The sequence below is a fragment of the Triticum dicoccoides genome, chromosome 2B, assembly GCF_002162155.2.
Source record: "Triticum dicoccoides isolate Atlit2015 ecotype Zavitan chromosome 2B, WEW_v2.0, whole genome shotgun sequence".
Lineage (NCBI taxonomy): Eukaryota > Viridiplantae > Streptophyta > Magnoliopsida > Poales > Poaceae > Triticum > Triticum dicoccoides.
Genome location: NC_041383.1, coordinates 159,917,595 through 159,932,306, shown reverse-complemented (window position 1 = coordinate 159,932,306; position 14,712 = coordinate 159,917,595). Strand labels below are relative to the sequence as shown.

The window sequence follows — 14,712 nt, the reverse complement described above, 5'->3', positions numbered from 1 at the left end:
ATGGAAATGAATTTTTCTCAATAAGCAAACCCGAGGAGAATCTTCTTAAGTACGGAACTTAGGCTTCTCCAGCACAATAATCCGACCAAGCTTCGTGTGTAAGCTATAGAGCCTTCTTCTGCACGATAGCCAGACAAAAGATTTGAGCAGAAGTTCACAAGTCTTCCTCAGCAAGCTACTCGGAGAACTTCTCTTGTAAGCCATTCAGTCTATGTCAGTATCATACTATTGCACCATCCTCATAGATTATATGAAGAGTTGCCAATGTATGGCAGTACCGCTCAAGAACCAGACTTGCAATAATTTTTTCAGAGGTAAAATTATTCAAACATAGGCCTACCACAAGGATCAATTGTTCGGTGGCATATGATTCTTATATATGGTGAGCATGCATCCCCAGTCATATCAGTCACTCATACGAGATGCATCAAGGATCAAGCAGATATACCTAAGAAAGGTACGGACCCAACAACCTCATGAGTCAGGCAAAGGAAAATAAGCAGAGATACATCTCATGAATTACAAGAATTTTCATATCCCGCTGACCTGCTTGACATGGTTAGTGTGGGATATCCAAGTCTGCTCTGTCAAACCCAAGATTCCTTTGCAACCTCAGTAGTTTGACCTCATCGGCAGTGTTAAAGCATACCACAGTCTATTACCATAGATGGGTATATCGACCACATGAGAAAAATCAAAAGCCGAACAATTGGCTCAGACCCGGTATACTCACTGACGGAATCAAGTACATGGTCAGTCTATCAGGAAAGCATTTGTCTGTCAGCCCCTATCGGGCCAGTCTCAAGATGTAAATATTTGAGGTATGACACAACTATAACTCCATACCCTGTTATATTGCTCACGGCAAAGGCAATCGAATCTTTGGTACATATCTCATGCTTGAGCCAAATGAATAAATCAAGATAAATTAATGCCACCTATGATATGTCAGATCCCATCAGGAGAATGGCCATGATTAATTCTCAACATTTATTGAACCCAGAAGGCATGCATGTATTTGAAGCAACTCCATGCCAGAAGTAAAAAGGTTTTCATGACCAAAGGAAATTTTATACTCGGATCCATTGGATATCACCGCAGATATGAGAAAATTCACGTCAACAAAAAGATTTGGTATGTGAGCAAAAATCCGTCAGAATTTGTGGAAAGGTGAAGCAAACCACCCGAGAGCAAGGTAAGTTGATCATCTGAAATTCTTGTGGGAACAATAAATAAAGGAAAAAGGATACCCGAGTTGGAAACGGTGTCCTAAAGTCATACTTGTTCCCTGAGCAACCAAATCTCGAGGACAAGATTTCTTTAAGTGGGGAAGGTTTGTAACAGCCTGGTTTTTGGCCCTTTTATTTTTCTTTTAATTTATTTGGCTTTTGCTCTGTTTTTCTTTTTGGAGTGGTTCCGTGGCTTTGCCACCTAGGAAATCATCCTCATTCCCCCTCCCAAGTGGCTCATAATTCTCAAAACCTTGCCAAAGATCATGTCACTTCACTCCTTGACCAAACCCTAAAATTCTTTTTTAGGGAATATTCCTTTTTCATTAAAGGAATAACCCTATCTACCCTAGGTTGTGAAGCAACCTATGTTTTTGTCCATCAAAAAATACCCAAATAATTCCCATAATTCCTTTGGGGGTCATATATAGCTCAAATATGTCCAAACATTGCCTTGGCCAGTTCAAAAAAATTCCCCAATATTCCTTTTTCTATTATGCCCTGAATGGCACTTTGTGAAGGAACTGTCATTTATATTTTCGTAGTGGCTCCCAACCTTTTTGGGCATGTTTATATGTCCAAATAATTGCCTCATGCACAAGTTCCACTTTATTTGCCTAGCCAATCTTCCTCAGGGAAGTTTCAAAGTATCTATCAGACAGAAGGCTTTCTGAAGGAAGTACTATCTAGGAGTATCCAGATGAGTTGAACTTTTGCACACACCTTAACGTGTTCATATTAACCCCCTCCAAAAAATTGCAGCCCCATCCAATCATCTATGTGAGCACAGGAGCAAATCTTTGATTCTGGCAATATTTTCAAGTTGTGAAGCAAGTGCATTTTATATTGCTTCAAAAATCCTAAAAAATTACCAGATCATTCTTATACCCATAAAATATATCTACACCCAATTTGGCATCATTTCAATGAGCCATTTAATCACCAAAACTATTCCAAGTTTTTGGACAGAAATGATGTTTGTGAAGAAAGTGCCATTTTGGCTTGTCCATTTGGCATGAGCTTTTTACAGCATCTTCATATGTCCAAATAATCAAGCTTTGCCCAATCCTAGCCCAAGTTGATACTCTATATGAGAGCATCATCATGATCTTCATTTTTGGACCAAAAATGCAGTTGTGAAGCAACTATATTCATTCTTGGTCCATTTCTCCTCAAACTCCCCAGGACTGTAGTCCTTCCTAGCGTAAACACCCCAGACATAACACTTGACACATATCATCTCTCTGTTGATCACATTGAGCTGATTAAGTTTATTGCAGTAAATTTCAGAGCTGACTTACCATTTAACCACATAGCCTTTCACCAAACTACCACCGCAGTTACAACCTACCCAGGAAGGACTCCACCCCAGACATCATTTGGCATCACTTGTGGAACTATGTGCACCAGTGTGCGTGGTGACCGCCTCTCTGGCATGCCCTGGCCGCGCCCAGAATGGCTTCTTTCTCGGCCCCCTCCCCCTCTCGTCGTCTTCGTCCTCGTGAGTGTGTCCAACAGCTTCACCGCATCGTCATCGTCCTCCTGGAGCCATCTTCCCCTTTGTAAGCCCTCTGTTATCACTCGTCGACGCGCGCCCACGGGCGTACTGTGGCCAACCGAGCCTTAATGGTGCAGTGGCCGCTTCCCCTCTGTGCCCCTCGGCCCCTCCTGCCTCGTGCGCCTCTATAACTCGTCAGCACCTTCCTCGTCGCCTTCTTGTGCCACCCCGTGCTCGCTGCGGGTCGCTAGAGCTTTGGCCGAGCTCGAACGGCGGCAACCGGCTCGACACCTCGCCCCAAGTCTATATAAGAGCCACCCCGACGCCGTTCGACCTCACCACCGTCCTCACACCACCTCCAACAACCTCCCCGGCCTATCCCTCGAGCTCTAGAGCCCCTCCCCCCTCTCTCTGCCGCCATGGCCGCCACATGGCTCGGCTAAATTCGCCCGACGCTGAGGCCCTCTCCACTTATTTCTGCCACCAGAAGCTCACCTGTAGTCCGGCGATTCTCTCATCTCCTCCATTCATCGCCGGAGCCCCTGATGCGGTCGTCTTCAAGCTCAACAGCCGTCGCTTCCTCTGTTCTCGGCAGTCGCGCAAGCCCGTCGCTCCACTCCTCCCAGAAGCCCGTTCTACCTCAGAATGGACGCGGCACACCTCTCTGATCCTACCGGTGCCCTTCCCTCCTCCGGAGCCGGTCGGAGCCACAATCCCCATCGCCGGCGCTTGCCTCTGCTCGCCTCCGTTCCCCGTCGCCATGGCTGTTCCCCGCCGCTCCTATTAGGCCTCCCTAATGCGGTGCCCCTTCCCGCATCCGCCGGTGGCCGGGCCCTTGCCAGAGGTGGTCCGTGCTGCCGGAGCTCGTCGCCGGAGCCGCGCGGCCTCGCCCCTGCCTCTATCTGTCAAGAGGAGGAAGAAGGTATGAGGAGGAGAGAGTCAACACCTGCTGGCCCCGTTGGTCAGTGAGCCTAGCCCCGGCCCTGCCTCTGATGAGGTGGATAAGTGACAGGCCCCACCCGCGTGGGACCCGCACGTCAGCGTCCCAGCTGGCCGACCCCATCCACGCTGACGTGGATAAGTGGAGACGTATTTTGGTGAGAATGTTTTCATCTCCCGAAAGCGTATTTCTGAAAACCCGTGTCTGCCTTATCCACTCAGGGACTTGGTTGTGATGATATTTTTGCAGAAAAGTCCCTGATCTTCTACACCTCATAACTACGCAATTGTAACTCCGTTTAAGGTGAAACCAACGCTCACTTCTTCGTTTCGTCGACCCACGTTCTGTCGGTAAGAGTTTCACCATGTTTTAGCATTCTGAAAATGACCATTGTGCCCTTGCCCTTATTCAACCCCCTCCGAGAGAGTACGATTTCTGGTGATTCATTCCATGAGTTTCTCGCACTTTCTCCTGGTGATTTCTTCCGCCCCAGGCAAGCCACACCCTCCATTTGCATCACTGTAATGCAGGGACATGGTTTAATCTATTTGAACTTGTTTAAAATATTGCTATAGCTACATGACTTCGTGCATGGCATTTTGTCGGAGTTGTCTAATCTATTTGAACTTGTTTAAAATATTTTGATCTTGTTGTTGCCATGGTATTGTTTGGATTACTAGGAGTTATGCTTGAAGTTGATGAGTATCATGTAGCCACTAGAGTATTAGTGGTTGATATTATGATTGTTTTCATGATGATATCTGTTATTATATTTTGGAGAATTACTTTGTATGTCATGCTGCCTTTGGATTATTAGTGGTTAGTATGATTATTTTCCTGATGCTAGTCAATGTTCTGTTGCTTGGAGTATTAATTTCAGAGATGATGCTTACGTGTGGATCTTAGCTGGATAGCTTTGTTCTGGTCATTGGAGTAGTAGAGTTATTGTTTTCAGATTAATCATGATAGAAATATTATGCTATCTTTGGAGTATTTTGATATGAGGATATTATGCTCAGATTATTTGTTGGATATTGCTATGACTTGGATTATAGTTTGATAGTTGATATCGGAGTATCAGTTATCACAGTTATATTTTGGGGATAAATTCCTTCATTAAGTTGGTCAGGTGCCACCGAACCGGGCTTTCTCCAGTGCAACCACATTTGCCTTTATGGGAAGGCCCTAATGCGATGCTATTGCCGTGTCTCTCGTCGATGCCTCCAACGAGGGAAGATTATGGGCGCGCGCTACCCTGATAAGGTAGGAGGACATAAGACTTGTGTGCTTATTGTTGTTGTTATGTGCACATGTCCCCGTTTGGGACGGTTTATTGTTTTGGCCACGACGGTGGCCGTTGGTGTCTTTGGTAGACACGGGGCCACCCAGGACTAGCCCAGTGGGGAGTGAGTCGGAGTGGCCGGGAGAGTGTCATGGGAGTAGATCGGTTTTGTCAGAACGCCGTTGGTCCACCCGAATGGGAGTGGGAGGCCATGGGTTCCGTGGTGTGGGTACAGTGCGCTACCTATGCAGAGTGTGTTTGTTTAAACTATCGATAGCCGCGTCCTTGGTCATGGGCATGGGTTCATACTAGGTCACACCGTTTGATCAACACTCACATGACGGAATGACTTATAGGTGATTTATATGTTGATATTTTGAGCAGTACAGATTGGTAGGATGTTGATGATGATGTTTGGGACCAAGTGTTGGTCATGGTAGTGATCGCCGGAAAGATCACCGTTTGAGACCAAGTGTTGTTCATAGTTGTGATCGCCGAAAAGATCACCATTTGGTTACAAGGTAACCCGATCCAAGACCACGAGGTTGGTCTGTTTGTGATCCGTGAATGATCATCGTTTGGTTTTGATTACGAGGTGATCGAGATGGTATATTGCTTGGCCGGTTAGCCAAGAGAGATATGGTTATGGAGATCTGAGATGGTGATTTATCAGTATTGTAGTAGTTTCATATCATGCTTAGTAATTGTTGTTGTATCATGGTAGCTATCAATTTAATTGACCTGCTTAATGCTATGTTGTTGTCTTGCCTTGATGCTTTTGGTTTGTTGTGAGCTTGCAAGTACATTCAATGTACTGGCCTGGCGTGTCATGCCAGATTGCAGGTGATGCCGTGATTGCTTGATTGCTTGTCGTGGTTTCGGTTCGTGCGAGCTAGATCGTGTCCGGGCCAGAGTCCCTGCGGAGTGGAGTTCACCACCTTCTTTGTTGTTCCGCTGCCAGAAGATTTCCGCTGCTAGTATAGAGCAACTGTAGTATCACAGACGTAGTGTCGCTGTGCTGATGTGAACCTTTGTAACATCAGACCTTTGTATTTATTCTTGTAATAAGAGATGATTTGTTCTATATCAAGGAGTGCCGTATTCCAGAGACTTCTCCTTGATCTTTGGGCTGGAATATGGGGCGTTCCGGTTTCTCTGAGCTGGGGTGCCACATCACCTAGGCTCAAAGGGATCATAAGATTATTCATGCTAGAAACTTCCGTGTGCAGCCACAAGCTATTATGGGCTCTAGCATAGTTGAGTACGTTGCAAGAACTCTTTCAGTGGTGGGCTAGCAGATGTAGGGCAAAGTAGGTGTAACTGTCCACCTAGAGTAAAGAGTTATTGTTTTAGAAAGACTGTGTCTCGATTCTCCGACCATGGATGTATTCGAGTCTTGTGAGGAAACGTGATCAAACCTCTGCAGAGTGTATAAACTAATCATGGTTAGCCGTGTCCTCGATTATGGACGTTTTCAGTATATAGTTCTTGGATTATCATGTTGATCTCATCACTCTTAATACAATTTGATTGTGTTTAATGACGATGTTTAATTGGGATTGAGTTGGAGGAACCTTCTCAATGTTTAACAACAACCATGATAGTTAAATAAAATTTATTCCTTTGTTGTATGGAAAATTTGGCTTTATGCAAAACTATTAACCATAGAGCTTTCCACCAGCCATATATGCATGTAGTGATAGCATTTATTATGTTCATTACTCTATGTGTTACATTGCCAACATATTCCATGTGCTGACCCATTTCGGGCTGCAACGTTCATGTTGCAGACTTTTCAGACAACGAGTAAGGTGCCATAGGTCGTTGTCTTTCAGTCAGTGATGTCGTTGGAGTTGATGAACTCACTTTATCTTCCAAGCGTTCCGCTGTTATCGATTTTAGATGGCCTTAAGCCATATTGTAATAAGCTCTCTTTTGAGACATTTGATGTAATAAGTGTGTGATTGCTACTCTGTTATAAATCCTCAAGTACTGTGCATGTCAGCATTACCAATCCAGGGATGACACTGATGCACAGAGATCAGACTGTTTGAGGTCTGGTCGCTACAAGATGGTATCAGAGCACATGCTAACTATAGGACACGACCACACAGCTAAAAGCCCTAGATCACTACTCTCTTATCATTTCTGGCTCCTCTCCCTTTTTCTACTCTTTAGGATGGCGGATGCAAGGAACAAGTTCACGCAACCGGATGAAGATACACCTTTTGGACGACACTTGAAGGAAGTCACTAGATACCTGAACATCGGAATACCAAGCTTCACCGGAACCTACATCACCACTTTACCTAAAGAGGAGCGTTGGATGATTTGAGTTCAAGTTCCAGGGAGGACGTTCATTCCAGTCACTGAGCCCATAGAGTTTTCCTTTGACGCACCAACCTGGAGTCTAGGAAAGAGTATGGCAACCCGCATCACTATGGGACGCATTGGAGAAGTTTACCACAAGGATCTCAAGGATACTATTTACCATATTTGTGGGCGCCGAGATGAGCAATGGGAGATGATCAGCGCTAGGAAGGATAGATCTATTACATCTTTCATCCAGGAGTTAAACCAGCACATTCATCGCCAGGAGAACCAGATGTGCGCAGGCATGATAGATCTGAAGAAGGCAATGACCAGGATCACGGAGCTGGAGGAAGAACTCAAGTCTACACGCGATGGATATGAGGAGGAAATGATGATACTCGTGGAGAAGAATGACGATCTGACAAAGAAGCTAGGAGTATTCATGGGAGACCCCGCGCCGGGAGGACAAGACGTCAGTTCCACTTGCCTGGAGAACTACATCATCATCGACGACACCAACTCGGACCTCGACGATAGCGATGATGACTTTGTTGATGAAACTGGAGCAGATATCATGGAGTCTTCCACCGATCAATTTTTCTAGTCGACCACCATATCAGTAGTAGTATTCCCCCATGTATACAGTATAGTCCGAGCACTTTTGTAATGATGACTAGATCGATGTATGCCCTTGTTTGAATTGATTGAAGTGATATGATTGTGTTTGTCTCATGTGCATATGGGTAGTGTGTTCCCTCTAGATCTCATTCTATTCTATTTTCTCAACTTTTCTAAACCCTCAGATGCCTCCGAGACGCGACAATGGATTTGCTTTCCCGCCGGAGCTCACTCAGTTGATCCAGCAGCAGAATGCATTGATGCAGATACTAGTCCAGAATTAGAATCAGGGGAACAACAACAACAACCCACCACCACCACCACCACCCGTTGGTCACTTAGCCAATTTTCTAAGACTAAATCCGCTGGTGTTCTCCAGTAGCACCGAGCCGATAGTTGCAGATGATTGGCTCCGCAAGATTGGAAGGGAGTTGACCACTGCTGGATGCATATATGCGGAGAGAGTGCGTTTTGCCGCACATCAACTTGATGGACCCGCAGCATCATGGTGGGAGAATTTCACAGCCACTTACCCCATCGACACTGTCACATGGGACTAGTTTCAGCAAGATTTTCGCACTGCCCATGTTTCAGCAGGAGCTATGGCCATGAAGAAGCGCGAGTTTCGCAACTTGCACCAAGGAGGACGCATAGTGGGCCAGTATGTGGATGATTCTATTAAGTTAGCACGTTATGCCCCAGATGACGTTGCTACGGATGCAGCTAAGCACGAGAAGTTTCTAGAAGGACTGAATGATGAGCTGAGCATGCAGTTGATGGTAGCAACCTTCAACAACTACTAGGAGTTGGTAGATAGAGCTCTCATGGTTGAAGGGAAGCAGCAATATATTGACAACCGCAAGAGGAAGTATGGACAAGGGAAGTACAATTTTGGAGCTCAGCAGAGACCCCATTTTACCCTGAACTCGGGAGGACCCCTTCAACATAACCATGGAGGTCACAATCACAATGGAGGGAGTTCGTACAACCATAGTGGCTTCAAGAATGGGAATGGTAATGGAGGAAGCAATGGACAGAACCCTTCCAACCCAGCAACGCCCGCCAAGAAGGATCTAAGTCACATTACTTGTTTCAAGTGCGGAGAGAATGGACATTACGCTACGGAGTGTTCTGAAGCAAAGAATGGGAATGGCAATTGAAGTTCTGGGAAGAAGCCCAACCCTTTCAACAGGGGACAAGTGAACCACGTTAACGTGGAGGAGGTTGAAGCCCAGCCAGATGTAGTAATAGGTAAGTTTTTGGTTAAGTCATTTACTGCAATCGTTCTTTTTGATACTGGTGCATCGCATTCATACATATCAAGGGGATTTGTGGATAAGTATAAGTTGCCCACCAAGGTTCTTAGAACACCTATGTTAGTAAGCTCGCCAGGAGCGGAGCATATGGCAAGCCAAGGATGTTTTCAGATGCCTTTGACCATAGGTAGGCATGTTTTCCCCTCGGACCTGATAATTCTAGAGTTGCAAGGTTTGGATATGATTTTGGGTATGGATTGGCTATCGATGTATGGAGGAAACATCGATTGCGCTAGTAAGTCGATTATGCTCACCACCCAGAAGGAAGGAGGATTAAGTATGTATCCCAGCATGTGCCGAAGAGGACTCAAGTGAATTCCTTATCAGGAGTTGTACAGGAGGAAGTACCAGTGGTGAAGGATTTCCCCGATGTATTACCAGAAGAGTTGCCAGGCATGCCACCGGATAGAGACATCGAGTTTTTGATTGAGCTTTTGCCAGGCACGGGACCAATATCTAAGAGACCGTACCGGATGCCCGCAAAGGATTTGGAGGAAATTAAGAAGCAGATTAAGGAGTTACTGGATAAAGGCTATATTCGCCCAAGTTCGTCACCTTGGGGATCACAAGTGCTTCTAGTGGAGAAGAAGGATGGATCATTGAGGATGGTTGTTGATTATTGAGGGTTGAATGAAGTGACAATCAAGAACAAGTACCCACTGTCAGTGATCAATGATTTGTTTGACCAGTTGCAAGGAGCTAAAGTATTTTCCAAGATCGATCTGCGATCAGGATACCACCAGCTGAAGATTCGAGAGCAGGATATACCCAAGACAACTTTTACCACAAGGTACGGGCTGAAGATCCGAGTCAACTGTATGATGTATATCGCACACACCTTCATATGGTTGACCGTTTCTATAGTTATGCTCACCACAAACAATTCATTCGAGTGAACTATGTGCCACGTATCACACACGCAACTCTAATCTAAATCGTATTTGATGCCACTGCCATCGCAAATAGTTCATATCATTTTTTACGGTTTTCTTACACCGCCATATGTGATTAATGAATCACACATAGTTTGGTCGAAGGGTGTCTGATTGTACTGCCGCATTTGGACCATCCTGTAGTAGTGAATGAATGATATCATAGTATTTGAAGTCTTTATGTCATATTCCCAGACCAAGTCAGCGCAGACAAAGGAGTTACTTCCCTGGTCACACAATAAGTGCCATATATGTGTCGTTAATGCCAGTAGACTTGTGTCCAGGCTACAACATTACCATGGGTCCACAACATATATGTGAGGTATTTGTTTGTGCACCAACCAAAATCAGCCTACTCTATTTAAAGGGAGGAAAGAGTCAGTGGAACTCAAACTAACACAATTGTTGTTCTTAAAATGGTAGAAGACAAGTACAATGTCAAAATGGTAGCTCGAAATAGTTGTGTGGTTACATTGGAATCAAGAGTCACCGGTAAGAAAACAACTGACTCTCCAGAACAGCCTCCCGCTAAATCTAGGCATGAATCGATGAGGCAACAAGGAGATTCAAACAAGCATTGGTTGGCTCGAACTATTTTGGAGTTAGTATGCATGAGCCATAGTTGTAGAACTAACCTCATGGAAGTTGTCTTCATACCTTGCTTTCATGCCATGTTGTGCATGATCCATCCACCATCTCCTTTTAGTAGAAGTAGAAGTAGATGCCTTGAGAAAAGCATGTAAGTAGCAACCAGTTCTTGGCGGATGCCTGGATATAGTAGGAGCTTGCGTCACGATAGTCGGCAGATAGCAAAAATCAAATTCCATATGAATAACAAAACCGCTTCCGAGGAAATTACTAGGTGAATACCTCAAGTGAACACCATGTGATTGTCGAGTAATGATAACATACTCATCGTAAGAAGGTGACATTAACTACTTATATCAATGTCAAATCAAATCAATGAACTGATTTAACAATGACATGAGTCCACCAATTCCGTGAAGGTTCTAGTAATAAATCAAGTGAAAATGTACAAATTGTTCACATGGCTTCTCACATCGAGAGGGTCCGAGGAACAGTAAAATGCATTGGTATAAGAATGCACTGAACTGGAATAGACTCATCGAATCATGAATTGGGCACACTAAATGTTTACATAAGAAGTACATTAGTGAGAAGAACTATATGTAGAGAAAGAACTACTCCATGTGAGGTAAACATTTTTCTAGAGCATGAAGTGAAGAGGTATAATATAGAGGACAACTTGACTTTACCACACCCTTCTTCGAAAAAGAGTTTGAACCCTCCAGCCTCTCCATCAATATGATGCACACAACCATATACTTACTACACCTCTACGATAGAAATTGTGCATGCAGCGAGGCAGATTCATATTTAACAGATAAATTTATACAGAGAATTAAGATATAGGTTACTTCTATCACCAATTAAACAACCCGAACTAAAATAAAAAATGATCGAGTGCACAAATTAAAGCAAACTGGATAGATTCATGTTGTTCACATTTAGAAATGGTAACGACAACATAAAAGTTTACAAAAGATAAAGACAATGGTTCAGCATAAATGCCTGCCACACAGAGACAGACAACTAGGCAAAGGTTCGATTACAAAAGAGACCCGGGATGCAACTTTTTTTGCATATAAGCTTGGACATAAGCATATGCTAGCCGAAGGTGACAATGGGGCGCTTCTCAATCTCCCATGGTCTTATTCCTAAAACAAGAAAATGATAAGTTTAGAGTAATGAAAATATTATCAACCTCAGACTCAACATGCAATTTGCAAATGCTTACCCTTTGTCCCTATATACAGGGTTTGAACCCCTCAGAAGAATTCAACATGGATGGGCATGCCATCAACGCTCCAAAGGTCCATGTTGTCTATGACACCCCGAGGCACATAAAAATTCATTAGGCTATCAATCAGCTTATCCATGCCATCATCCATAAGATATCTCATCCAAGGTTCAAAATTGACAACATTATTCTCCATAACAGGAAGCACAACTTAGTTGTAGGTGTTATTCTTGATAAATGCAGATTCTGCTCCTTCAGCAATGGTAAAAATAGGAGCAATGGATGATATATCTGGAGTCTTGGTGTCATACTCCCAGCCCAATTCAGAGCAGCCAAAAGAGTTGCTTCCCTGGTTAGAGTACATATCCATAACATGAACTTCAAAGGGGCAGCAGAGTTTATTGCAGGAACAAGTGGCTGGTTTGATGCATAGTCAGCAGATCTTGTTGGTTCTCTGGAAAGTTGACCTTGGACCTCTTGCCACAGATCATGTGTGCTTCAGCATCATAAGCTCTTGCAGCTTATTTAGCACTATTGAAAGTACCGAGCCAGACACCGACACCCTTGCTAGGATCTCTGCTTTTAACAGTCCACTTACCCAAGGGGCGCTGACGGATATCCCTGAATAGGTTCTTTCTCTTCCTTTTTGCTGGGGTTTCTAAAGCACCATCAAAACTAGCAATAGGCATGGTGCTCAAGTCATCTACAATGGAAGATCAATGTCAATGCTAAGAGGGACCAACACAGACAAATTTCTCTCACAGCTAGTAAAAATTTCATCATGAATTTATATGTAAAATATAATGATCGTCGTGAACACTGAATCATTCAAGTTTGGGTTAAAGCATCATCAGTCACCCACAAAAATAAAATAAAATAAAATAAGAATCACAACTTAATAAAAAGAATCTAGGGTTCTGATAAACATACCTCATGTAATAGACCTTTGACATCATTCTGCAATTATTAATCTACAAATTGCATTATAGATGATGCAAAATCCTGGGTATATATTTTCACTCGGATTCAATGATTATTAGAATAATCATTTAGACTGATAAATGAACCAAGCCTAGAACAATCCTCAGTTCCTCACGCACACCTACAACCATCTAACAAGGAAACAATTCAGGAAGCATAGACCTCGACGGAAATAGCCTACCAACCGAACACAAGGAAGAAACGGAAAAAGCTTAACCCTTCACCCAAATCACTCCATGATAGCACATCCATTCCAAAATCTCTAAACAAACATCCAATCCAAAATCTCTAAACAAACAGGAGTAACACCACCCAAACATAGCCTTCCAACAACAACCCCTACACAATTCCTCTTCCTACCCAATCGAATAACCAAACAACCATTTTTGAACCAATCACACAATGTCCTATTTCCACTACCTCCGTCCTAGTTTACTAGCCCCTCTCGTATTTTTGGATCATGTTTTTTATCATGAGTTTAACTAATAAAATACTCCCTTTGTTCTTTTATATAAGGTGTATTTGGTTTTTTGATAAAATTCCAGAATGTAAGGTGCATTTCTTCTAGTTCCTCATAATTCCCTTGTTAGCACTCCAAAAAAAGAGAAAGTACCTCTCTCCTGATTGTCTATATCTCTCCTTGTAGAAAAACAATGAAAGTATCTCTCTGTCTATTGCATGTATCTCTTACTTTGCTAGACTAATTGATTTACTTATCACTAATCAACAAATTTGCCAAGGGTAATTTCGTCTTAACATGTCTATAATTTTGTGCTTTGGTCATCGTGGCAAAAATAGTACACCATACATAACAGAAGGGGGGAGTATAAGTTAAATGTAGCGAAAATAATATCAAAACTACACTTAGACAAGAATCCCACCATAATATTTATTACATGCATTAACATTCTACTAGTTAATCAAACTTTGACCAAAAATACGATGAAGACTAATAAAACAAGACAAAGGTAATACACATTCAATCACTAAAGGTAATTATAAGCAGACTAAAAACTAGTCCAAGCAACCTAGGGCAGATACCTTGGGAGAGGGACCTCTTGACGATGTCAAAGGGCTTAATCTTAATGACCTTGTCGTCGCCCTCCTTCTCAGTCACCCCACCGCGTCCGAGCTCCAAGTCATAGTCCTTGGAGTCGGCCTTCAAGTTCTCAAAGTCACCCTCAAAGTCCTGCTCGTCATTGTCCAGCCCGAGTCCCCTACGCCTGCCATGCCCTGTGAAGCTCCAGCCCCCGCCGCTACCCCATCGGAGCTTCTTCGTCTCGGGCCACACCGTGACCTCCGTTACCTTCCATCTCACTGTGGGAATCTCGACGTCCCCTAACGCTCTGCCGCACATAATGACCGCTGATGTCTGCTAGAACTACATCTGTATTTCCCCAAAGAGGAAGGGATGATGCAGTATAGCAACGGTAGGTACTTCCCTCAATGATGATACCAAGGTTATCGAACCAGTAGGAGAACCTCCTCACACCACGTAAACAACACCTGCACACAAATAACAAATACTTGCAACCCTATGTGTTAAAGGGGTTGTCAATCCCTTCCGGGTACGGCGCCTCAAGATAGGCAAATAACATGAGGTAAAAGTGGTAGATAGGATAAATAGATCGTGGCAAAATAAATTGTAGCAAGGTATTTTTGTATTTTTGGTTTAATAGATCTGAAAATAAATGCAAGAGAAAATAGATCGCAAAGACAAATATGATGAAAAGAGACCCGGGGGACGTAGGTTTCACTAGTGGCTTCTCTCGAGAAAAATA

General features: G+C 43.6%; 1 pseudogene; it reads right to left on the bottom strand.

The window, feature by feature from the left end:
- Positions 1-11,978: 11,978 nt before the first annotated feature.
- On the bottom strand, positions 11,979-14,288 carry LOC119367441 (annotated as a pseudogene).
- Positions 14,289-14,712: the final 424 nt, after the last annotated feature.